The sequence below is a fragment of the Procambarus clarkii genome, unplaced genomic scaffold, assembly GCF_040958095.1.
Source record: "Procambarus clarkii isolate CNS0578487 unplaced genomic scaffold, FALCON_Pclarkii_2.0 HiC_scaffold_97, whole genome shotgun sequence".
NCBI classification, from domain to species: Eukaryota; Metazoa; Arthropoda; class Malacostraca; order Decapoda; family Cambaridae; genus Procambarus; species Procambarus clarkii.
In genome coordinates, this window is record NW_027189130.1 from 2,531,660 (window position 1) to 2,538,915 (window position 7,256).

Sequence of the window (7,256 nt, forward strand, 5' to 3'; positions counted from 1 at the left end):
GTATCTTATACGTTCCTATCATGTTCCCCCTCTCCCTTCTTCTTTCTAGTGTCGTAAGGCACAGTTCCCTCGGGCGCTCCTCATACCCCATCCCTCGTAGCTCTGGGACGAGTCTCGTTGCAAACCTCTGAACCTTTTCCAGTTTCATTATATGCTTCTTCAGATGGGGACTCCATGATGAGGCGGCATACTCTAAGACTGGTCTTACGTAGGCCGTGTAAAGCGCCCTAAATGCCTCCTTACTTAGGTTTCTGAATGCAACCTGTCCTCTTAAAAAGAACGTCAACTGTTGCCGTTTGACTCTACGGCTGTTTTTGGACGTTATTTTGTCTTAAACTACGTCTATTTTCGCTTCCATGGACTATCTCTTGTTATACAATGAAATACCACACTCTTATTATTCTATAACTCACTGACTATGCTCTGATATATGTTCTTCAAGTAAAAATACATATATTTTTGCCTTAATTTGGCCATAATCCAGAAAATTCCAGTCCATTGATCTTTATATTTAGGAAAACATCTAATAAATTTGGAAATGAATTTTTCGTTCGCCGACAGTTTCCTGTTACTATTTAGTCTTTTATGCTTTAATGTCGCTGGTCATTGTGACTTTCCCAGGATTTATATATGTTTTGTAGTAGCATTTAGTCACACTACAGTAATTTAACTAATGGGAAACCTTTATAGTCGTCGTAAATTAGTAATAATCATTTATCAAATAATAAATTAGCAAACATGTACAACTTCTTATGTTACGACTATTCGGGTAGGCCGTTCTGTTTGCTTACAACCCCAATGTTTCAAAAAACACAATACTTTTAATATATAAGTGACTAAGTATGCTCTAATACATGGTCCTCAATGAAAATTATGTTTTTTTTTGTTAATTTGTCCATAATGAATAAGATTCGTTACTGTTGATCTTTATATTAAGAAAAACATCTAAGAAATTTGGTATTGAATTTTCGTTCAAATAAAGTTTCCAGTTACTATTTCCTAGTTATCCTTAAATGTAGGTGGTCATTATTTTACTGTTATGTATATAGAAATTTAGCATTATGCATTTATAATACAGAACAATTTGGTCGTTCCACTGCCTCATAATTATATAAAATACATTGTGACAAATACTTGATAATTAAAATCAGAGTTTTTTGACAACTATAAAAAATCCTGTTGAAATCATGCCGTTTTGAGTTGTCATACGCTTCTTAGTAAATAATATTGTGTAATGTTTGGCACAATTTATCACTGTATTTACAAACTGTTTAGGTATTAATGTATTCATTTTTTTTAATGTGTAATATGTTACTTAATCATAAACTTCTTTTGCAACATTTATATCAGTTATAAATAATTGTCGCGAAACGGCGTATGAAAAAATAAATTTCCCCAAATGAAATTAGTGTATCGGCGATCGAGCGGCCATATTTAAAAGTGTATACTCTTGTCACTGTTCTGACATTAGTTTTCGATGTACGTATTTCATTTTTGTACCAATGTGTTCGCAATAGAATGTTCTAGAAGAACATAAGTATAAAACGTCACATAAGGATGTGTTCGGCCGGCAACATATATAAAAACTACGTCGATTATACTCGTCGTGTCAATAATACAATTGTTTTACCACGCTGATTCAATGCCATACTGTTTTCTCAAATAAGCTCTTCGGCTATTAAAGAAAACGTAAATTTCATGGCGAACATTTGTAAACTATCCCCAAGTAGATCTGATCGAAATTGGAATTTATACAAATATTTATTCTCGTGTTGCCCGCCACTGTCACCCTTGAGTAACCAGAAACGGATATACAGTAAAAACTAGGCTAACTCATCCTAATCCTTGCACAAACCCTCCAGAATTTCTTTATTGAAGATCAGCAATTATTGCGCAGCTCATATTATACAGTTTAAGAATGAGATTTCCTTGTTCTAAAGGAATGAAAATAACACTGCCTTAATCTCAGTCGATTAAGGCAGTGTCTGGGATGCTCCCGGTGCCCGTGCCTGGTGCTCGTGCACCAGGCACGGCCGATAGTGTACGTTTAATTGTTCTTTTAGTGTAAATAACGGAATAAAATGTAAGACATAGTATGCAGATCTTTTTCCAGATGTCTTTTTTTTCCTAAAGAAAACTAAGATATTGCGAATTTTGCTTAACAAGTACATTAATTATTAACTTTTTGTCGTTATTATTGTTATAATTAAAAGAATTACATCTTGTTTTTTTTGCTTATGTACAAAACATAGTCTAATAACCACAGTTCGTTGCCCCTAAATCATCACAACATAACCAGTTTACTCATGTCATCGCCCCTAAATCAACAAAAACAACCAGTGTATTATTGTAAATAATTATATCTTATGATTTCTCAGCAATGGTAAGACATTTTTAAGACTCTAACCTTCGTAAGAAGGTATGATGTATACGAACTGATCGACCGGGCTTCACAACAAAAACATGGCCACATGAGTTGGATTATTCCGGTAATATTGAACTACTGTTCATTGTTATTAGTTTAACAATACTGTTATGGAATGTCATAAGAGTTAGGGAATGTCATAAGAGTTAGGGAATGTCATAAAGAGTTAGGGAATGTCATAAGAGTAGTCACAGGGCAACCAAAGATACCCAGCTTCTGGGTACGGGATCTTTGCCCGAAACGCTATGCGTGCTAGTGGCTTTACAATAATAATAATAATTGATTTAGGAAAAATATATACATAGATGCAGAGTTACAGTACAAACATTCTGTTTGATTTATAGATAGAGGTAGTACATACAATACCTAAAGCCACTAGTACGCATAGCGTTTCGGGCAAGATTGTAAAATCATCATTATTCCTATTTTCTCTCTTAACCCCCAGTGTACCATCTCGTATATTAATAAATAAATAACCAGGTTTTTTTATGCGGCTGTGCTGAAAGCCTGACGTAAAATAAATCATTGTGTCGGAGAACAGGAAGCTACAAATTAGGCTTATATTGAGGTTCCCCCCTCCCCCCTTTCCCCCCAATTACAGGTCTGTCTAATTACCACAAGCTACCACAAGCTACACAAGCTTCACAAAGCTTCCTGGCAATACGTTAGTAATGAATAAATATGATATGTTAGGCTGACCTAACCTAACCTAACCTAATCAAACCTAACCAAATCTAACCTAACCAAATCTAACCTAACCAAATCTAACCTAACCAAATCTAACCTAACTTAACTTAACCAAACCAAACCTAGCCTAACCTAACCGATGCTTGGATCGTCGACTTGATTTGGTGTATATTTTAATCATATTGCATACTCTATGATAGCCCAAATTATCATAATTTTCAGGACAGAAAAGTGTATGAAGCATTCTTTCATGCTACATATTATCCATTTAGCTAAGAGTATAATTAGCAAATGATTCACAAAAATATTAATTACACAATTTGATAATTGTCCCAGACAGACGTAAAGATCATTGCATCTTCGTTTTCTGATGTGTTGTTTTGTCATCCAAAGATTGTACATTATTACCTAAAATTCCAATTTAGAATATTTATTAAGTATTACTTAGTTTGCTTTCATCTAGAGTATGCACCTCCTCTCTTGGATTGCCTACCCTCCATCCTTCACCAGACATTAAATATCTTTGCTTATACTAAGTATTTAAAGTGCAATCAATACCTGCTTGATGGGGTTCTGGGAGTTCTTTTACTCAGCAAGACTGGCAGTAGGCCAGGCTTGACTTGTGAGAGTTGGGTCCACCAGGCTGTTGCTTGGAGTGGCCTGCAGGCGCACATACCCACCACAGCCCGGTTGGCCCGGCACTCCTTTGAGAAAACTATCTAGTTTTCTCTTGAAGAAGTCCACGGTTGTTCCGGCAATATTTCTTATGCTCGCTAGGAGTATGTTGAAAACCGCAGACCTCTGATGTTTATTCAGTACTCTCTGATTGTGTCTATGGCACCCCTGCTCTTCACTGGTTATATTCTTCATTTTCTTCCATATTGTTCACTTCAGTATGTTGTTATTTTACTGTTTATTTATTGGGACCTGGGCCTCCAGTATTTTCCATGTGTATATTATTTGTTATCTCTCTTGTCTCCTTTCTAGTGAGTACATTTGGAGAGCTTTGAGGCGATCCCAATAATTTAGGTGCTTTATCGAGTCTATGCATGCTGTATATGTTCTCTGTATTCCCTCTATTTCAGCAATCTTCACCTGCTCTGAAGGGGAAAGTGAGTACTGAGCAGTACTCAAGACGGGACAACACAAGTGACTTGAAGAGTACAACCATTGTGATGGGATCCCTGGATTTGAAAGTTCTCGTAATCCATCCTCTCATTTTTCTGGCTGCCACAATATTTGCTTGGTTATGCTCCCTAAACTTTAGTTTGTCAGACATTATTATTCCCAAGTCCTTTACATGTTACTTTCCTACTATGGACAAATTTGATTGTGTCTTGTACCCTGTATTATGTTTAAGGTTCTCATTTTTACCCTATCTGAGTACCTGGAATTTGTCGCTGTTAAACATCATGTTATTTTCTGCTGCCCAGTCGTAAACTTTATTAATACTGTATCTACTTGTAGTTTTTCAATATCTTCAGCAGAGATAATTTTTAAGCTGATTTTTGTGTTATCTGCCAAGGATGATCCAACGCTGTGCCTTGTATATGAGTCTATATCTGATATGAGAATAAGGGAAAGCAATGGTGCAAGGACTGTATCTTGAGGTACAGAGCTTTTAACTGTTCTTGGACTCGATTTTATATGGTTGACTGTTACTCTTTGTGTTCTGTTTGACAGAAAACTGAGTATCCAGCGTCCTATTTTATCAGTTATTCCCATTGACCTCATTTTGTGTGCTATCACTCCATGGTCAAATTTGTCGAATGCGTTTGTGAAATCCGTGTACTGTATACCACATCTGCATTCCCTTTTTCTTCTAATGCCTCAGTGATTTTGTCGTAATGGTCAAGTAGCTGTGAGAGGCATGATCTTCCCGCTGTAAATCCATGTTCGCCTGGATTGTAGAGATCATTTGTTTCCATGAAAGTAGTGACCTGACTCCTGATCAATATCTCAAATACTTTTATTATGTGGGACGTTAGTGCAACTGGTCTATAATACTTTGCCAGTACTTTGCTCCCTCTCTTGTGTAGAGGGGCTATGTCTGCTGCTTTAAGCGCATCTGGTATTTCCCCCGTGTCCAATCTCTTCCTACTCACTATACTGAGTGCCTGTGCTAATGTCACTTTGCATTTCTTTATAAATATTAAATTCCATGAGTCTGGACCCGGGGCTGAGTGCATGGGCATATTGTAAAATTCTCTTTCAAAATGTTCCATGCTCGTGTTGATATTGGTTATATTTACAGGGGTTTGGATATCACGCATAAAGAAGTTGTCCGGATTTTTTACTTTCATGCTGTGTATCTGAGTGCTAAACATATCCTCATACAGCTTTTTTAGGATTTCACTAATTGTAAAATTAGTGTTATGACAAATTAGAAATTTGTCATCCTCAATGTATGAACCTTCACTAATACAAATAGGTCCAATATTGGCATTGATATTTTCTTATGATTTAGCATAAATGAAGAAATATTTTGGGTTTTCCTTTATTTCTTGAATTGCTTTTTTGTCTAGTTGCCTCTCTTCAATCTGATATGAATGCTTCAGTCTCTGTTTTATTTCTACAATCTCCCCTGTTTAAATTATTCCTTCTTTGTATGAAAAGTTGTCTGCTTAATCATTTACGTTGTTTTTTTGTCTTTTTTTGTAGTGTCGCCTGCGTTTTCTTTCTACGTTGGACCTCTTTCTGGCTTTCCTCAAAGGAACATGTTTCAGACAGACTTCATAGGCTTCAGAAGTCTGTTTTTCTATTCTTTGTGTATGATGTTTATTACTTAGAACACATTCCCATTGAACGTTTGTAAGTTCCCCATTTATTTTTGCCCAGTCTATCCTTTTATTATTATTATTAAAATTGGATTTATTGAATAACCCTTCTCACTTGTTGTTTCTCTTAGGCCTACTACCATTATTAATGTTAGTTTTCACTTCAATGTTGTCCGAGTACGTAGTGTTTGAGACAGTAATGTCGCTGATTAGCTCATCATTGTTTGTAAATATCAGGTCCAGCGTGTTTTCGTTCCTAGTTGGTTCTGTAATCTGCTGACTGGGCGAGAATTTGTCACAGAATCTCAGTAGTTCTCTGACCTGTAGTTTGTTATTTCCAGGTTGATTTCCTGCTATAATGTTATTTTTACTATTCTCCATTTTAAAATGGGCAGATTGAAGTCTGCAAAGAAGATAATATCTGGTACTGGGTTTGTTAAGTTATCAAGGATATTCTCTATTTTGTGGATTTGCTCAGTTAATTTCTCAACTGTTGAATCTTGCAGTTTGTATATTAAAATAATAATTAGATTTATATTTTCAACCCTGATTCCAAGTACCTTTACCACCTCATTAGTTGAGTTCAGGAGCACTGTTCATGCCAGTTCCTCTTTAATATACAGACCTACTCTTCCACCTGACCTTATTACTCTGTCACATCTATATAAATTATAATTTTGGATCCAGATTTCACTATCCATGTGGTCTTTTGTGTTGAATGATTTGCTCATTCAAATCATTCATTCATGATTTGCTCATTTATTTGATCATTCAAATATGAATGATTTCCCATATTGTGTGTGACTTCTGGTGAGCTTAGGTAGTTCTACATTATAATGTAATTATACTGTACTGCACAGTTTATCATAACCCAAATTATCTTTATTTTTCAGTCCTGAGAAAAGCTTTACAGCGATTATGTCCCTCATGTAATATTATCGTGAACATTAATCAACATGTCTGCAAGTGTGGCTATAGGCTTTTTGATGTCAAACGTAAAGCTCAGCCGGAAAGCCAGGCTCAGGCAAATATCAAGAGATCAGAAAAGAAAAAACATATACCTGTTGTACATGGTAAGCTCACTTATATTTTTATTCACAATGTTTAATATGGAAATAAATAACATATAATTGATTAATTTAATTTTATTTAAAGGAAATATTTTACTCCCTTTCATATTGTTGTAAAGATTACCAACATATATTGTCAAATGAGCAATTTATGTCATCTGCATTTAAAATACAGCTTTCACACACTTCACGTATTTGTGTTGGATAATATCATTTTCCAGCTTTACATAGAATACTTTGTGTTCTTTATCTATGTTCAGATGAGTTGCATAAAAGTGTGCAAGATTTACAACACCA

At 35.4% G+C, this 7,256-nt stretch overlaps 1 protein-coding gene across 6 annotated transcripts in view; it reads left to right on the plus strand.

Moving 5' to 3' along the window:
- Nucleotides 1-2,331: 2,331 nt before the first annotated feature.
- Nucleotides 2,332-7,256, plus strand: part of LOC123750911 (uncharacterized) — a 15,655-nt gene continuing 10,730 nt past the window's right edge. For 4 of the 6 annotated variants that reach the window (XM_069320059.1, XM_069320061.1, XM_069320062.1 and 1 more), the window contains exons 1-3: nucleotides 2,333-2,489; nucleotides 6,783-6,962; nucleotides 7,220-7,256. The exon at nucleotides 7,220-7,256 is cut by the window's right edge and continues 128 nt beyond it. The gene's annotated coding sequence lies outside the window, so the exon portion shown is untranslated. Of the gene's footprint in view, nucleotides 2,490-4,219; nucleotides 4,315-6,782; nucleotides 6,963-7,219 lie in introns of those variants that run through there. The other 2 variants (XM_069320064.1, XM_069320060.1) reach the window with 2 other exon arrangements.